This window comes from Staurois parvus, unplaced genomic scaffold (assembly GCF_062004578.1).
Source record: "Staurois parvus isolate SC_StPar_1 unplaced genomic scaffold, SC_StPar_1.0 ptg000165l, whole genome shotgun sequence".
Classification (NCBI taxonomy): Eukaryota; Metazoa; Chordata; class Amphibia; order Anura; family Ranidae; genus Staurois; species Staurois parvus.
The window spans coordinates 9,310,326-9,330,550 of NW_028317961.1; positions in this window are offsets into that span (position 1 = coordinate 9,310,326).

Genomic DNA, 20,225 nt, shown 5'->3' on the forward strand with positions numbered 1-20,225 from the left:
GCCAGTTTTCTATGCTGTATTAGTAGGTCTTGGGGAAAGGGGCATATGATTGAAAACAGAACATTAAAAAATAGTATTTAGGACCAGAACTCAAAGTCCAGTGACATGGTGGCAGAATATGTAAGGTGCCATTATAGCAGATTAGAACAAACATCTGCACCATGCTAACCTTTTACCTGGCCATACAGTCTGAAAAGTAGCAATAACAACTAACGTTTGGTGCTGGTAATAATAGCTGAAATATTTTATAATTTTATCAATCAAGATTATTATTTGATAGTAGTACTTGAAATTACACATTTTGCTTGTGATATGTTGCACAGCTTAATGCATTAGAACCAATGTCCTGGTCAAGGGTCCTTTAAGATTTGATGGGCATACACATTCTAAATAAAGATTGGTGGGACTGTGTCACCACACCTAGGCAGGCCACATGGGTGAGGAAAGACAAAATGCAAGGTAATTAACGTTTTAATGTGACAAATGTTCCTCCCAGTGACAATTATATTATACATGCAACAATTACACAGTTTATTAAGCACTAACCGGGCCTATTTATACTTTTAAGAAGGGTGTGAAATGGTTATTATGTTTGTGGATTTATGTGTTTCGACTCATGCATGTAACAAATATTCCTATTAATGTACACACTGATCATCTAGTAGTAAGACCCTATTAATCTGAAACAAGTTCTACAGAAATAGTTTGATAAATAAACATAATCACAGGATAACATTAGAAAGCAGAACCATTTGTTAATGTATCTTCAACTTTCATATACTGTACATTTGTCATAAACAGTGAAAACTTTGCAGTTTTTTTATATGCATAAAAATTAGTTTTAGTTAGAAAGAGAGGATTGGGACCATTGAGAGATAATTGGAGTTACTAAAATCACATCTATCTGCCATCTATGGTTTCTGTGGGGTCTGCCTAATACTAAAGTTAACCTTTAACACCTAGGATTAATGCCTAGTTTAAAGTGAATTTTCCCTTTAATTAATATTTGTCCCTTAATTAATATTTGAACGATTACCATAGGGTATTGTAGTGGTTCTAAATCCAAAAAAGGTTTCCTATGTCTTCCATATTAGGCATACCACAAGCAATTGATTTTTAATCTAAACGCTTTAAACATAAAATGCCACTTTTTTAACCGTATTTCTAGGTCATGTGACTTTTTTCCACTTTCCGTTTCCAAAGTCTGGGTTGGGAGCAGCTGTCACTGAAGAAGTAGTGGAGCTATCACACAAGTATTTGGGGGTGACTCAGATGCTTGAGTAACAGCTCCACTCAGCTCTGCATGGCCTGGTGGAAGGGCTCACAATGCTAAAGTAACAACACCAAGCCATGTGAACTGCTGCTGTCCTAGCCCTGTACTCAATCCAGGCAATGCTGATGTATGAAGATCACTCCGTAAGCCATGAGTAGAGAGTGCTGAATAGAAGAAGGCAAGCATGCACAGTGTGGTGGCAATGCTGCAAACGTTCTATGATTTTTCAGATCATTGTCACCAGTGAAAAAGAAATGTGACTGATTGGCTAAATCAACAAGTACTTTATGTATAAGGGAAGTTTGTATCGAAAACTAAGGGCACAAAGAGTTTTTTTGCTTTTATTGGGGAAGGGGAAGGGGGAGTTAATGGGTGAGCCTAGGAGGGGTTCCTGCATTTTTGTTCTCATATGTCATTCAGTAAGTTACGTTTGCTTTTCATTACAGAAATGGTTCTATGGATTTTGGAATTTGGGTCCAGGTACTTCTTATAGGTATGATGGTCAAGTGTACAGAACATTTTGGCCCCATAGCATAACAGTTATTGTAGGATAATTGATAACATATATACTGCTTGTGCTTCTGAAGAAAAAGGACTGAAGAATTCTTTTGGAGTCACCATCAGAACAGGTGCAAGTAGAGTTGTGCAAAAAGTGGTGGATCTGTCCTGAATTTCTAGTTGCTTCAACTCCTCCTAACCTTGTTTCCCTCTATATGTCCAAGTAAATGAAGACTACACATTACAATACTATTATTCAAAATATCTTTTTTTTTTTTATAAAAGGATCAAATCATTCAGAAGTTGATTACACTATTACCTGCACAAACTACCAGGACAATCCAATTTGGTGGAAAATTATATTTAACCACATCAAGCTTTTCATTATGTTAAGGAATCATTTTCCTGGCAAAAATTGTTTGAAATGATGAATTCCTTATCACATCTATATGACATCTATGTGACTTTGAACTTCTGAAATAGAAGAACTACTGTAAGTACACAGTCTTTAAAGTAAAAGAGTATTTTGAGAACAACTATTCTTTTATCTGTAATATAAGTAAACATCATATATAAAGCATCGAGTCCAACGGCACTTTCTGCAATGAATTATAACTTTCAGCAGATCTGATTTTTACACTTGAAAAGCACTGTTCCACAGAGACACATAAACAAAATCAATTTGAGCCTGCATATTTTGGGCTGAAATCTAAAATTACGTTAGCAAACAGAGAAAGGAATATAAAGTGTTCCAGAAAGACTTTGTAAAAGATACTTCCCTTGCCTACAAGAACAGCTAATCCCAAGTAGCTAATCCTATTGCTAAGAGGTCAAATAGCAGTTGAGGTCTGGGATACTTCATACTATTAAGGGGAGTTTACGTGTTTTGTCACAAATATCTTAAATTAGTATTGCAAATGCCTGGATGCTCCAAACATGTCAACTTTAATTGTACTGAAAATTTTAAACTCTGAAGTGTGTAGCGTTCCAGTTGAACATACTGCAAGATGACTAAATTACATGGAGCATAAACACATTGCAGTACTAAGAGAAGTAATTTTAAACTTAATTGTAGCTTTCTGTATTTAATGTTTAAGTAAATCTATCACAAACCAACCTAAGCAATGTAAACTGAGTATATAATAAAAATAAAATAGATTCATTGAAAATCTGTTATAATGATCTAGACAGTTTGTGCTATAAGGAAAGTTTAACTTTTCCTGTTAAAAAATCAGCAGCCATAACAAAGAGATTGATGGGAAGTCACAGAGTCACCACTTACCCAATTCAAAGAGTATTAGGAACACTTAACAGCTTATAGGGTGGGACTTTTAGGGTGTGAACAATAAAAATGCATAGATGAATTGAAAAGGTACTTTATTCCAACATGTATCAATGTTTAAAATGCCACACTATAAAAAATTAATAGTAGAGATCGGCTGTCCTCTACTGTTAGCTGCTAATATCACAGTGTTATGTATATTTATGTATTAGCACTTCCTGCCTCCGGCATATAACCTAAAACCCCCAGAAGGAGGAAGTGGAGAGAGAGGAACTGATACTTCGTGTCCACATACAGGAGCTACATTACTGGAATACTGTATTTTATCCAGACCCAAAGCAGAGACTATTAGGTCTCTGAGAGAGATGGCTACTGCATTGCGATCATCCTCAGAGGCCACTGCAAATGAACATTGCTGCAACATTCTGAAGGTATCTGTTGGTAACTGTTTCTATACAGGTATATGTGTGCAATTCCACCAGGACTCTTGTTTCTAGGCATATAAAAGGACCCTTTGTTAACAATATCTGTTTGTACATTTGATATATATACTAATCTTAATATTTTCTTATATAAAGCTTGTATTATTTCCATACTGGTGTGCATCTGTATACTTATGATTACTGGTATATGCTGTTTGTAGTAGTTCTTCTGCTCCCAATTACTTTGATTAGAGATTAATTTCCCAGTAAATTAATCCCCTCTGTTCACAGAAGCCCTGTCCTGGGTGAAGGTATTGCTGACTTTATTATCAAATTGACCCATTCACTTAGCAAAGGTTCTGGTCGTCTTATTTACTTACAGGTTTAGCGCAGTATTCTGTTTGGGGAGAGACATTTATTATAATAGCCCCCTCCCCAAAGAAGGGCCATATTAGCATAGGAGATTGCATAACTTTCATGATTTATCATTCAAAAAAGCTGGTCAGTGATATATTCAAGTTATTTCATGGTAGGCTTCATTAGGAAGAAATCCTACATGAATGCAGATGTGTTGCACCCATCTAGAAAGGACTGAAAAGTGTCACTGAACAGGGACAGTCACCCCTAACACCTGGGAAGGAGGGGAGTCAGTGGTACACGATGGACCCCCTGCAGTCCACCACTGACCCTTCTCTGGGTACTAGAGGTGACCACCACTCATAAAGGGATGGTCCTTTCTGAGTGGGTGCATTCACGTAGGATTTATTCCTGATGAAGTCTACCACAAAACGCATTGAAGATATCACTGATCAGTTTTATTGAGTTATAAATCATGAAAGATGTGGAATCTGACATGCTAATAATGTATCTATAGACAAACCATGTAACAGCTTGTTCTGGTGTGGTGGTAATGACCATCAACAATCCTATTTTAATAGCGTCTATATAGGATGCAAAGGATGGGTCCTGAATGGGAGATATGTGTCCCCACTATTTGGTTTGCGGCCTCTTTTAGGAGGGGAGGGCGATGGGAGCACATTTGAGTACTCAGGGGTTCTCAAACATGCAGGTTGAGGGGTTCTGGGGTAGTGAAGAGGAGAGGAATAATTTACACTTACCTCTGGATTGGAAAGTCCTCATTAGGGACCTGATATTTTGAGGCTTGGAAAGACGTTGGGTGGGAAAGAGCCTCCAAACCCTGATTACAGGGACTTTGGTCCCAAAAGGGTTAGCCCACCTGCAGGAGAGACCTGAAAGGAAGCAGGAAGGAGTCAGCACCCCTCGGAGAGTTGGAGTGGGGTAGTTCACAGCTGTGAGCCAGTGTGGACTGTCTGGATACTTAAGACACTTGTTTGTGGAGGTCTGGCAGCCTTTGCGATGCCCCTGAAGCATACAGGAACTGTAAACCCAAGTGTGGGACTGGTAGACTGGAGGTGAGCCATTATGTGGTCTTAATTATACCAAGATTATGGACTGTTTGCCTTTACTTTTGCTGTGATGGAAGCTCCATATTATGTGTCATATTTTAATCATTTATACATGTTGGAATAAAGTACTTTTGTAATACATTTATGCTTTTGTATTGTGGGCACCTTAAAAGTCCTACAAAGTGTTCCTAATGATCTGTTAAAAATCACACCTGTTAAAATTAGACAGAAGCTGATTGGCTATCATGCACAGCTGCACTAGATTTTGACTCTTCAATTTTAGTAAATCAACCACTTATGCAGGCCATAGATGGGTCGAAAATCGGCCGATTTTTCGTCCGAAAATAAAATCGGCCGATTTTCAGATCGTTAGTGGGCTAATTGTTTGGCCATTTTTCGGTATTTTGGCAGATTTTTTTTATCGGTAAAGTTGGAAAAAAATTGGCCGATTTTGCCGATCGGCCGATTTTCGCGGCAATGATGGGCAAATCGGACGATCTTTTTACCGATAAAAAAATCTGCGCATGAGCAGTGACCTGCAAGAGGAAGACAAAAAGAAGAAGAAAAAAGAAGAAGAGGATGAAGAAGAAGAGGAAGAAGAAGAGGATGAAGAAGAGGATGAAGAAGAGGAAGAAGAAGAGGATGAAGAAGAGGATGAAGAAGAGGAAGAAGAAGAGGAAGAAGAAGAAGAGGAAGAAGAAGAGGATGATGAAGAAGAAGAGGATGAAGAAGAGGATGAAGAAGAAGAGGATGAAGAAGAAGAAGAGGAAGAAGAAGAGGATGAAGAAGAAGAGGAAGATGAAAAAGAGGATGAAGAAGAGGATGAAGAAGAAGATGAAGAAGAAGAAGAAGAGGATGAAGAAGAAGAAGAGGATGAAGTAGAAGAAGCAGAAGAAGAAGAAGAGGATGAAGAAGAGGAAGATGAAGAAGAGGAAGATGAAGAAGAGGATGAAGAAGAAGAAGAGGAAGAAGAAGAAGAAGAGGATGAAGAAGAAGAGGAATTCCAGTCCGGCAAAAAGTGTCCCTGCAGAGAGCTCCGCTATTTCTTTGACAGTTCCTTGACATTTATAGTGGTTGCAACATTGTATCTATTTGTTTCCGAATAAAAACATCTGTATCCTAAATGGATACAAATACATTGTTGCAACCGCTATAAATGTCAAGGAACTGTCAAAGAAATAGCGGAGCTCTCTGCAGGGACACTTTTTGCCGGCTGTAGACGGGATGAAAATCGGACGATTTTTTTTACCGTTGCTGGTAACGTCGGCCGCTTGAACGCCCGATTTTTTGTTTTTTAAAAGAAAAATCTGCCGATTTTCGACCCATCTATGGCCTGCATTAGTCACCTTGTCTGTTCAGGGCAAGGTTAAACAGTGTTTGTAAAGTTCTGTCCACTGTGCTGTGCCTGGGGCTCATGTGTGGGAGTGACGTCATCACGGCTCAGCCAATCAAACGACTGCAAACCCAGAAGAAGAATGGGTGAAGATGGAATTCCTGTCAGTGTTGACAGGGTGCCGCAGAGGGATCTAAAGGTAAATCTCACATAATGTGCTAGCATGCAGTGCATACTAGCACATTATGGCTTCAAGTTTTTTCTTTTTTTTTGTAACTTTACTACCGCTTTAATTCTGAAAACATAGAAACCATTTATAAGCTTTCAAAATATAGACGGTATAGAAGGAAAATAATTAGATGCATAAGTGACAGAATTTAAATTTTTTTTCTGTGCACACATTAAGTCTTTTGCCTAATGCTTTCTTTTTTAGAGGGAATAATATAGGATCAAATATATGAGCTACTTGATATAAGTGCTATGAATATGATAACAAAATGCAAATCAATAATCACAAAGAAAATCGTAAAACAGAATTCCAAATATAGCCTATTTCCTTTTTAGGTCGTTTTATTCTATTCAGCTGATGATCGTTGTGAATAATTGACTTCCAAATTCCCTCCTACTTTTTCTGAACTGCTTGCTAGGAATTTCACCAAAGGAGCCAGTCAGTCCATGAAACAATAAGCCATTCTTAAGAGGCATAACTGAAATGCTGTTTCTGATGCAAGGGAAGGCCTGATAACATCTAGCAGGCTGAGCAGAGCTTTTGTGTTCCAGGCCCAAGTGGGATGTTCCTTCCTGAGCATCAAAGACCACAAGGGAAGTGGGCCTTGAAATACAATGCAGTAGGTTGGTTCCATCGTCTTAGTTAGAACATGTAACTTCTGCAACTTGGCTTGGTTTGAGCTCTTTACGAAGGTAGCTGCGTGTGTTTTATGCTATAGATTTCCTCTGTTTGTTTAAGTAGGAAGACAAGACAGCAGCCTGAGGAGACATTCAGTCTATCATTTAGGTATGGGTCAGACATCAAATAGAAGTCTTCCAAACCAGTCTGTAGGACTCCCATTGAATTTCCTTTACATAACAAATATGACAATAGCAATTTTTTTTTTTAGAAATACAGAAAAATCATAGACGCTAACGAGGTACATCATTTTAAATGTACTCCTTTTATTTCACGTATGCATTGATACAGAATGCTATGGAAGATTTTTAATTCAGTAGTTCCCTGAAAAGGGAACTTTCACAATAAATATGCTAGCTATATATATATATATCACACGCTGTATATACATATATTTATAGGTGTTCCTTTCAGATGATGTATATGTAAAATATTTTATATATATATATCAGATAAAAGATAAAAATCAGAATAAAGCCCAATACCGAAAACCTTTAACCCTTAACATTATTTTAATTGACATAACCATGGGTTTACAGTGTGATCATGCCGAATAAATGCTATCTTTGAGTCAATATTGATAATTGTCTTCTAATGTGTTTAGATGGGCAGGGAGGGTCTTTGACTACACATTGATACATATATTAGTAGACACATATAGGAAGATTTACTGAGAACTGGAGAATGTATTATTTGGTGCAGCTCTGCTTAGAAATCAGTTTCCAGGTTTTGTTCTCAAAGCTTAAATGAACAAACTGGAGTTAGAAGCTGATTGGCTGCCATGCAGAGCTGCACCAGATTCTGTGTTCTTCAGTTTTAGTAGCTCTCCCCCATAGTCATGTAATAAAGATTTAAATCTAAACAGTAATGGGAAGTGTGTTATTTAGTTTCAGTATTTATATCATATTTTGCTTTACAAAGGTGTCCTTTTATCATGCAGCAGTAAATGACCACTGCTCGGTTCTCTGGCATTCTCAGAGGGGAGAGCTCTCCTCTGAATGCCTTTTTATGAAGTGATGTAGATCGCTTCTCCGAATGAGGAGAGAGGCGATCTACAAACACTTTGTAAACTAGAAAACAGCTGCTGTTACTGCAATCTCGTGAGATTACAGTAAGAGATCAGTCAAACACAGTTTTCTAAGCAGCGGTCATGTCAGGGCTCCAGGTATGACCAGAGATGTGTGGACTGACACAGGGAAACGCAGGCTTCAAGTATGGTGTAAAACAATATAATTTATTAAAAGCTACACAGTACACCCAAACACACAGTGCAAGAACCAAACCTCCAACAGATCTCAGTATGTGCGGGAACACAAACGTAGTCAGGCAGGCCGGGTCGGTAACTATCGGGCAGATAAGGTACAACGGAGCAGGCAGGAGAGTGGTCAGGAATAGCCGGGGTCGGTGCAGGCAGAGTTCTAGCAGAGTCCAGATCAGGCAGAAATATCAGGCAGGAATATCAGACAGGATGCAAGTACAGGGGCTCATGGGAACAAACACCAAGGCACTGACTGCAGGCTTGGCCATTGCTTAAAAACACCTCCTGCAATCAGCCTCAGGTGATGGCTTGATTACAGGAGTGAGATTCTGGCTGCTGAGAGCACCCACTGGCCAGCACTGGTACTGCAGCCCACAAGGCAGGTGAGCCCCAGCACCACCTGTGCTGAGCCCATTCCTGACAGGTCAATTACCGCTGCTTCGTTTGCGGTTCCTCCAATTCTCCACCTCTGGGCTGGAGAATCTGGAAGGAGAACACAGATCGCCAGTGAAGGGCTAACATTGCTCCTTCATACACTGGCAGTCTGTGTGCTGAGATGATCAGTGGAGAACATGTTCTTCTCTGATCATCTCTGTTTCCTAAACCACTAATGATCTAAGATCAGCAATGATCCTCAGGATCGCTGCTGATCTCTGTTTCATAAAAGGACACCAAAGTACACAGATGACATGAGTCTCTGTCACTGATGTAACATGCAATTTAAGGTCCTTGACTTGTCAAAGTAGAAATAATTTTGGGAGATATCAACTAGCCTGACCTCGTGTTTTTGGATTTTAGGAGGAAACTGGAGCACACAGAGGAAACCTGCAGAAACATTGGGTTTAATATACAAACACCAGGCAGATAAAGTTCTAAGGATCATTCTGCATAAAATATTTAAGCTAAACTCCAAGCAAATATTTAAAAAAATCAGTTTAAGCCAGTTATTCAGTCATTGTAAAATCATTAAATATGTTTTATACAGAACTTAGTATCGGAATTTATCTTAGGCAGCCCATACAGTCATCTTTTTTTTTTTTTGTTCAACCAGCGGGTTCAAGTAAAAAAAAAAAAGAAAGATCCGATTCCCCTCTCCTCACATTCGATGTGGAAGAGGTAATCCTCCTGCTGTGCTGATGTGCTTTGATGGTGGGAAGCCTTCCCTGCTGTCAGGATACAATGATCAATGCTGCCAGCTATAGCCTGTGGCACTGATTGATTGGGAAAAACCTGACAGGTAGGTTGTACAGAAGTCAAATGGTAGATTGGCTTCTGTACAACCAGGGTGCCCATACATGGATTGAAATTCATCCCTACTGAACCTGCAGAATTTTTATCCATGTATGGCTGGCTTAATCTCAGCCTTCTGGTATCTGCTGTATGACAGTTCTCAGACTGGGAAAAGGTAGAGTGGCACTTTAGCTAATCAGGGCTCCATTGAATTGCAAAGTGCTGTCAACCTAACAAAGAATATGCTTATTATTTTTATTATACAGGATAAAGAGAAACAGTACAGTTACAATATAGTAAAATACAAGAGGGTTAAGAGGGCCCTGCTCATAAGAGCTTACAATCTAATAGGGTGGGGCAAATGGTACAAAAGGTGTGATGGATGAACTGATGGAGGACTGCTAGGTGGAGGTGGGACAGGCGTTCCAGAAGAGATGAGTTTTAATGAATCTCTTACTGAAAGGGAGACCTAGGGATAGCTTGCTGTGCTGTAATTTCTTCCCATATGAGCAGGCTGTGGGAGGATACATGACTAAGGAACAGAGCTACAATGCCTAGTGAATTTTTGCTTAGGGTTTTGTTTTAAGTGTAGAAACAACACATTAACCTATACTCATATTATTTATCAAAGCATAACCTGAAACCACAGGCTACATTTGTAGAAAATAGCCGGACTGTTGCTGTGTCAGTAGATGTTAAAAGGTTGGAATTAGAGGGGAAAGATATTTGAAATGGCATATGTAAACTTGTAGTAAACTTGGTCTTTTGACACACAACTGTAAAGCAGAACTATCATGCAATTACCTCTTGCTTTACTAAATGGCCCTCCGTGTTGCCCTAGGACCCAAGTGAGCCTAGAGTACATGGTCAATGCAATAGCAATGCAATGCAAAAACACCCCACATCCCACAATGCAATGAGACTGCCTCAGTGACTTATTAAGAGTTACCTGCATTTCAGTGGAGAATGCAAATGGTTGTGCTCCAGATGTACATGCATTGTATTGGGGGAATGCATATAGCTGTGCACCCGATGTACATGCATTTCATTGGGGGAATGCAGATGGGTGTGCTCCAGGTATACCTACATTGCATTGAGGGAATGCAGAGGGGTGTGCGCCAGATGTACCTGCATTGTATTGGGGAATGCAGATAGTGTGCTCCAGGAAGTACCTGCATTATATTGGGGGAAAGCAGATGGGTGTGCTCCAGATGCCAGGTGTACCTGCATTCCATTGGAGAATGCAGATGGGTGTGCACAAGATGTACCTGAATTGTATTGGGGAATGCAGATGGTTGTGCTCCAGATACCAGATGTACCTGCATTCCATTGGAGAATGCAGATGAATGTGCCCCAGATGTACCTGCATTGCACTGGAAAATTAAGATGGGTGTGCACGAGATGTACCTGAATTGTGTTTGGGGAATGCAGATGGTTGTGCTCCAGATGTACCTGCGTTGTATTGGGGAATGCAGATGGGTGTGGTCCAGGAAGTAACTGCATTACATTGGAGGAAAGCAGATGGGTGTGCTCCAGATGTCAGGTGTACCTGCATTCCATTGGAGAATGCAGATGGGTGTGCACCAGATGTACCTGCATTGCATTGGAGAATGCAGATGGGTGTGCACGTGATGTACATTAATAGTGTTTGGGGAATGCAGATGGTTTGCTCCAGATGTACCTGCATTGTATTGGAGAATGCAGATGGTTGTGCTCCAGGTGTACCTGCATTGTATTGGGGAATGCAGATGGGTGTGCTCCAGGAAGTAACAGCATTACATTGGGGGAAAGCAGATGGGTGTGCACGTGATGTACATGAATAGTGTTTGGGGAATGCAGATGGTTGTGCTCCAGATGTACCTGCATTGTATTGGGAAATGCAGATATGCGTGCTCCAGGAAGTAACTGCATTACATTGGGGGAATGCAGATGGTTGTGCTCCAGGTGTACCTGCATTGTATTGGGAAATGCAGATGGGTGTGCTCCAGGAAGTAACTGCATTACATTGGGGGAAAGCAGATGGGTGTGCTCCAGATGCCAGATGTACCTGCAGTGTATTGGGGAATGCAGATGAGTGTGCTCCAGGAAGTACCTGCATTGCATTGGAGAATGCAGATGGGTGTGCTCCAGATGTACCTGCATTGCATTGGAGAATGCAGATGGGTGTGCTCCAGGAAGTACCTGCATTGCATTGGAGAATACAGATGGGTGTGCATGTGATGTACATGAATAGTGTTTGGGGAATGCAGATGGTTGTGCTCCAGATGTACCTGCATTGTATTGGGAAATGCAGATGGGTGTGTACCAGATGTAAATGCATTCCATTGGAGAACGCAGATGGGTGTGCACGTGGTGTACATGAATAGTGTTTGGGGAATGCAGATGGGTGCGCACCAGATGTACCTGCATTGCATTGGAGAATGCAGATGGGTGTGGATGTGATGTACATGAATAGTGTTTGGGGAATGCAGATGGTTGTGCTCCAGAAGTACCTGCATTGTATTGGGGAATGCAGATGGATGTGTACCAGATGTAAATGCATTCCATTGGAGAATGCAGATGGGTGTGCTCCAGATGCCAGGTGTACCTGCATTCCATTGGAGAATGCAGATGGGTGTGCACAAGATGTACCTGAATTGTATTGGGGAATGCAGATGGTTGTGCTCCAGATACCAGATGTACCTGCATTCCATTGGAGAATGCAGATGAATGTGCCCCAGATGTACCTGCATTGCACTGGAAAATTAAGATGGGTGTGCACGAGATGTACCTGAATTGTGTTTGGGGAATGCAGATGGGTGTGCTCCAGATGTACCTGCGTTGTATTGGGGAATGCAGATGGGTGTGGTCCAGGAAGTAACTGCATTACATTGGAGGAAAGCAGATGGGTGTGCTCCAGATGTCAGGTGTACCTGCATTCCATTGGAGAATGCAGATGGGTGTGCACCAGATGTACCTGCATTGCATTGGAGAATGCAGATGGGTGTGCACGTGATGTACATTAATAGTGTTTGGGGAATGCAGATGGTTTGCTCCAGATGTACCTGCATTGTATTGGAGAATGCAGATGGTTGTGCTCCAGGTGTACCTGCATTGTATTGGGGAATGCAGATGGGTGTGCTCCAGGAAGTAACAGCATTACATTGGGGGAAAGCAGATGGGTGTGCACGTGATGTACATGAATAGTGTTTGGGGAATGCAGATGGTTGTGCTCCAGATGTACCTGCATTGTATTGGGAAATGCAGATATGCGTGCTCCAGGAAGTAACTGCATTACATTGGGGGAATGCAGATGGTTGTGCTCCAGGTGTACCTGCATTGTATTGGGAAATGCAGATGGGTGTGCTCCAGGAAGTAACTGCATTACATTGGGGGAAAGCAGATGGGTGTGCTCCAGATGCCAGATGTACCTGCAGTGTATTGGGGAATGCAGATGAGTGTGCTCCAGGAAGTACCTGCATTGCATTGGAGAATGCAGATGGGTGTGCTCCAGATGTACCTGCATTGCATTGGAGAATGCAGATGGGTGTGCTCCAGGAAGTACCTGCATTGCATTGGAGAATACAGATGGGTGTGCACGTGATGTACATGAATAGTGTTTGGGGAATGCAGATGGTTGTGCTCCAGATGTACCTGCATTGTATTGGGAAATGCAGATGGGTGTGTACCAGATGTAAATGCATTCCATTGGAGAACGCAGATGGGTGTGCACGTGGTGTACATGAATAGTGTTTGGGGAATGCAGATGGGTGCGCACCAGATGTACCTGCATTGCATTGGAGAATGCAGATGGGTGTGGATGTGATGTACATGAATAGTGTTTGGGGAATGCAGATGGTTGTGCTCCAGAAGTACCTGCATTGTATTGGGGAATGCAGATGGATGTGTACCAGATGTAAATGCATTCCATTGGAGAATGCAGATGGGTGTGCTCCAGATGCCAGGTGTACCTGCATTCCATTGGAGAATGCAGATGGGTGTGCACAAGATGTACCTGAATTGTATTGGGGAATGCAGATGGTTGTGCTCCAGATACCAGATGTACCTGCATTCCATTGGAGAATGCAGATGAATGTGCCCCAGATGTACCTGCATTGCACTGGAAAATTAAGATGGGTGTGCACGAGATGTACCTGAATTGTGTTTGGGGAATGCAGATGGGTGTGCTCCAGATGTACCTGCGTTGTATTGGGGAATGCAGATGGGTGTGGTCCAGGAAGTAACTGCATTACATTGGAGGAAAGCAGATGGGTGTGCTCCAGATGTCAGGTGTACCTGCATTCCATTGGAGAATGCAGATGGGTGTGCACCAGATGTACCTGCATTGCATTGGAGAATGCAGATGGGTGTGCACGTGATGTACATTAATAGTGTTTGGGGAATGCAGATGGTTTGCTCCAGATGTACCTGTATTGTATTGGAGAATGCAGATGGTTGTGCTCCAGGTGTACCTGCATTGTATTGGGGAATGCAGATGGGTGTGCTCCAGGAAGTAACAGCATTACATTGGGGGAAAGCAGATGGGTGTGCACGTGATGTACATGAATAGTGTTTGGGGAATGCAGATGGTTGTGCTCCAGATGTACCTGCATTGTATTGGGAAATGCAGATATGCGTGCTCCAGGAAGTAACTGCATTACATTGGGGGAATGCAGATGGTTGTGCTCCAGGTGTACCTGCATTGTATTGGGAAATGCAGATGGGTGTGCTCCAGGAAGTAACTGCATTACATTGGGGGAAAGCAGATGGGTGTGCTCCAGATGCCAGATGTACCTGCAGTGTATTGGGGAATGCAGATGAGTGTGCTCCAGGAAGTACCTGCATTGCATTGGAGAATGCAGATGGGTGTGCTCCAGATGTACCTGCATTGCATTGGAGAATGCAGATGGGTGTGCTCCAGGAAGTACCTGCATTGCATTGGAGAATACAGATGGGTGTGCATGTGATGTACATGAATAGTGTTTGGGGAATGCAGATGGTTGTGCTCCAGATGTACCTGCATTGTATTGGGAAATGCAGATGGGTGTGTACCAGATGTAAATGCATTCCATTGGAGAACGCAGATGGGTGTGCACGTGGTGTACATGAATAGTGTTTGGGGAATGCAGATGGGTGCGCACCAGATGTACCTGCATTGCATTGGAGAATGCAGATGGGTGTGGATGTGATGTACATGAATAGTGTTTGGGGAATGCAGATGGTTGTGCTCCAGAAGTACCTGCATTGTATTGGGGAATGCAGATGGATGTGTACCAGATGTAAATGCATTCCATTGGAGAATGCAGATGGGTGTGCACCAGATGTAAATGCATTCCATTGGAGAATGCAGATGGGTGTGCACCAGATGTACCTGCATTGCATTGGAGAATGCAGATGGGTGTGGATGTGATGTACATGAATAGTGTTTGGGGAATGCAGATGGTTGTGCTCCAGATGTACCTGCATTGTATTGGGGAATGCAGATGGATGTGTACCAAATGTAAATGCATTCCATTGGAGAATGCAGATGGGTGTGCACCAGGTGTACCTGCATTGCATTAGAGAATGCAGATGGGTGTGGATGTGATGTACATGAATAGTGTTTGGGGAATGCAGATGGTTGTGCTCCAGAAGTACCTGCATTGTATTGGGGAATGCAGATGGATGTGTACCAGATGTAAATGCATTCCATTGGAGAATGCAGATGGGTGTGCACCAGATGTACCTGCATTGCATTGGAGAATGCAGATGGGTGTGCACGTGATGTACATGAATAGTGTTTGGGGAATGCAGATGGTTGTGCTCCAGATGTACCTGCATTGTATTGGGGAATGCAGATGGATGTGTACCAAATGTAAATGCATTGCATTGGAGAATGCAGATGGATGTGCACCAGGTGTACCTGCATTGCATTAGAGAATGCAGATGGGTGTGGATGTGATGTACATGAATAGTGTTTGGGGAATGCAGATGGTTGTGCTCCAGATGTACCTGCTTTGTGCTGGGGAATGCAGATGGATGTGTACCAAATGTAAATGCATTGCATTGGAGAATGCAGATGGATGTGCACCAGGTGTACCTGCATTGCATTAGAGAATGCAGATGGGTGTGGATGTGATGTACATGAATAGTGTTTGGGGAATGCAGATGGTTGTGCTCCAGATGTACCTGCTTTGTGCTGGGGAATGCAGATGGATGTGTACCAAATGTAAATGCATTCCATTGGAGAATGCAGATGGGTGTGGATGTGATGTACATGAATAGTGTTTGGGGAATGCAGATGGTTGTGCTCCAGATGTACCTGCATTGTGCTGGGGAATGCAGATGGATGTGTACCAAATGTAAATGCATTCCATTAGAGAATGCAGATGGGTGTGCACCAGGTGTACCTGCATTGCATTAGAGAATGCAGATGGGTGTGGATGTGATGTACATGAATAGTGTTTGGAGAATGCAGATGGTTGTGCTCCAGATGTACCTGCTTTGTACTGGGGAATGCAGATGGATGTGTACCAAATGTAAATGCATTACATTGGGGAAAGGCAGATGGGTGTGTGGGTCTGAATCAAACTGACATCTGCACAGAATAGGTGCTCTTTTTGTAATTTCGGTTCCCCAGGGGAAAGAAATGTTTTTTTTGGAATGGAAAAAAAATGGTAAACGTAAGTTCTGTTTTCCCAAAACTCTTAGCTCCTTTCGTATCACTTCTTTATTTATTGCCTATTGATTAAACTCTCTGTGTGAGGTCAATGTATGACATACTTCTTTTTGTTATCCTTAAACAGTATTTTAGAATGGCGTTATTGTCCCTTATGTGGACAGAAAATATTACCAATGCTAAATTCAATGAATTCAAATTCCAACTAGGATATGTTAATCCCTGTTAGTTAAAGAAGCATTATACAATTACTGTATAAAACATCTTGTACTCTAGATATTTTAATTATTGCTTTATTGTTACATAACATGTTTGCCCCACAGGCTTCGGTGTGTGCAGAGACATAAGGCTTCTTTGTTCCGGAAGAGTATTATTAATAAAAGATACTATGCTTCACTGACAAATAGCTGGACATCCTTGTATAATATCATGTGTTAACCCTTTGCCATCTGTATAGACCTAAATATGAATCTGACAGGTGTTCAGGTTACAATATAACTGTGGGTAGTTGCCAAAAGAATGGCATAGTTCCAGTGTCTTCATCTTGTAATAATAAACAGACATATGCATCACAGAAGATAAGACAAGTACATAAAGTAAAATCCCACTTTGATTTTTTTTTTATCCATATGACTTTTGAAACATACCCTGAAAAAGCATATTTGGACTAGTGCCTCACATGCTAAGTCATGCCAAACAAATATGTCATGCTATAGCACAAAGAATTTGTTTAGAAAGCTGCATGCGGCACTAAAACACCTCTGTGCCACTTAAAATCAAGATTATAAAACACATTCCCATTACAAGTAAATAAATAAATGTATGGTAACACGATACACATCTTAAAGTCGTTTTAAAGGCTCAAAGTTTTTCACCTTCAGGTATTCTACTCATGAAGGTAAAAGAACCTTCTGTGTGCAGTGCCCCCTCTGATCCAGCGATGTTCATGACAGCCTCTGCTGTCTGGGGACTCTTCTTCCTCATTGGCTGAGACAGTTTCGGGAGCCCATTAGCTTCCGCTGCTGTCAATCACAGCCAGCGAGCCAATGAGGAGAGAGCTGGGGAGCAGGGGCGAGCCACGGCTCTATGTATCTTATGGATGCATAGAGCAGTGGCTCAGGGATGAGTACGCAGCAGTGCCCCCAGGGCGAGCAGCTTTCCTTGGAGGCACTGCTCGATGGGGAGTAACCAGGAGCGCCAGCAGGGACATGAAAAGAAGAGGATCAGAGCTGCTCTGTGCAAAATCATGTGTTTGTAATTTGAAGAAAAAAAAAATAACCAAAGCTTTAGTGTCACTTTAATACCTTCTGCAGTCATTTAAAACGGGTTTTTTGCTTTTTAATTTTTTTTATGAATGAATAATAAGAGGTACTAATTTCTCTCATATATCTTAAAATCTGCACTTTATGCTAGAAAATTGCTGAGAATCATTATATATTTTCTGAAAGCAGAGGCCCTGTAGAATAAAATGATGGTTGTTACAATTTTTGCAAATGCAAATTTTCAGGAAAATATGCGCTTTAATGAAGTTTAGTGCACACAAACACAATATAATACCCAATTTCTTGGTAAAATATAAAAAGTGATGTTATTCCACGTAAATAGGTGCATGCCTGTGGAATAGCAACAAACTAGGGTACATTAAATTATCCTTAGTTGAAGCATTAAAGCCTTTACAGATTACCAGTTTAGCATTAAACAGGATATCTGGCACCAGAATTATTGCTCTCCCTCCACTCACGTGTGTGGTGAGATCACCACTTACATATGCATGCAGGACCTACACTTACAGGCGTGTTCACATTTGTACATGAGCACGGGGAAGGGGGCTCTTTAATATTTTTTATTATTATTTCAGCTGTTTTTTTACACTGCCTCTTATTTTATTTATTTTGGATCAACGTTATTGTTATCACAAGGGATGAACAATGTGCCTTGTGATAACTGTGGCCTCTGCCCTCAAAAGCATCTGATCAAATCAAGATTGAAACCGAAAGTGACGTAATACATGCTGCTACTGGCTTCATTCATCACAGAGGAGGGGAAGGAATGGATGTTCCTTCTTCTCCTCTGTCTGCAGCCAGCCAGACCGAGTGTAGCAGTCCCAGGCTTCCCAATAGCATGGGAGAGCACGGGAACAGCGGTGGGGGGTCAGGGGAAGGCCCATTCTGTATCCTGTAAAAGTGATTGAGCAGCTGTAGAGTCACAGGGATCACTTTTACAAGAAAGAAGATGCAACTGCATCCATTATCCAGTTATACCACATGTTATACCTGGAAGTGGCTAGGTATTTTTCACACTGTATGTGTGTGTTTTTTACTTTTTATTGTTTTCAGGAATGAGTAATAAGGGGCACTAATATATCTCTGTACTCATTCACTTGAGAGGCGGTAGACACCTGGGGGCCCCCTCATTAAAAAGAGGGTTTCCAGATTCCTTAACATCTCTTCCACAAACAATAACATCCATTTTGGGGAACTGGGTGTGGATAAGAGGTCCTTATCCGTCAACATTGGGACAAAGCATGTTTTAAGAAAAGGAGGCTTTGCCACCCCCCTTGAAAAGTATCTCTTCATTGTTGAAAGGCATGTAGCCTGCATTGTAGAAAAGAGGGGTGGGCATGCTCCTTGGCCATCTTTTCCTGGCTATCTAGACTGCATGCATGAATAAGGGTTTGGTTGGATTTTGAAGAGGAACCCTGCACCATTTTCGACCAGGTTTGACCATTTTTTACCAGTTTTGACAATACACATTTTAAAAAGATGAAAAAAACAATATGGGGTTTCCCTATCCAAGCATAATCATTTCCCAGAATTTCCATTGTGAGAAGATTGTATTTTAAGACATTTCTAAGCAAAATCAGCTAGAAATGATCAGATCGGGACTATAAAGAGCTAAAGCATGTGGGCTTCATGTTGGCTTCTAAACAGCACTTTAATACTCTTTGTATTATGTTAGTAAATAATCCCCACACATTAATAAACCACTGTGGTGACTACATCCTCAGCATGTAATTTCATTTAAAAATAATTTGATGATAAATTGTGATCACTTCACTTTCATCTTTCAACATTAGTGGCATAGTACTTATTGCCAGACAACACAACAGCGCAGTCAATGGCTGACAGCTGTAGACGTGATGCCTGTTACTAACTCCATGTTTCCTTAGTGAAAAAAACGTATAATTTGAATAGGCATCCAGTCCTAAATTTCCATGTCTGTAATTTACTTATTAGAAGAGAATTCCACTCCAGAAAGATGAAGCCAGGCAACTCTGAGTAAATAAACACAACCATATTCCTTATGAAACTTGAACCTCCAACAACAGAATTTTTTATATTTTTGTTACCGTCAGGACTGCATATAGCTAAAAACAGCATGTTCAAATATATTGGAATGTTTATTGCAGTTTATTCATTCAACAGAAAAAAAACAAAAAAATGAGTTAAGTAATTTTTACATTTTTGCTATGGGTTGAGTGGTTTGGCAATAACTGTCACTTAAAACTTCACTGTCCCAATCACTATGGACTATTTTTAATCCTTATGCTGATAGCATCACTAAATAAATAGGAAAGTATGTCATATTTACTTGCTTTAAATTGTTTTTTTACATTTCTTTAATTACTTACTGGTTTCCATGCTTGGCAAAGGATGTCATACATCCCAGGAGTCTTCAGGAAGGGAGGGAGGGTTCTCAGCTCAGCCATTGCCTGAGCTAAGGGCAGATAGCTTCCAGGAAGTAAATGCTACATAAATCATCTACCCTTACTCAAGATGGCCACTGCCAGAAATGCCAGGTTTTTTTTTTCAAAATGATTCCTCAGAAAATAATGCATGGAGACATGGATGGATGGGTGTTTTTTTCTAATATTAAAAATGAATTAAATAACATTTTTGGCTTGTGGTGCTCAGATGCAGTGCAGTTCCACTTTAAGAGAACATGTAACATTTTTAAG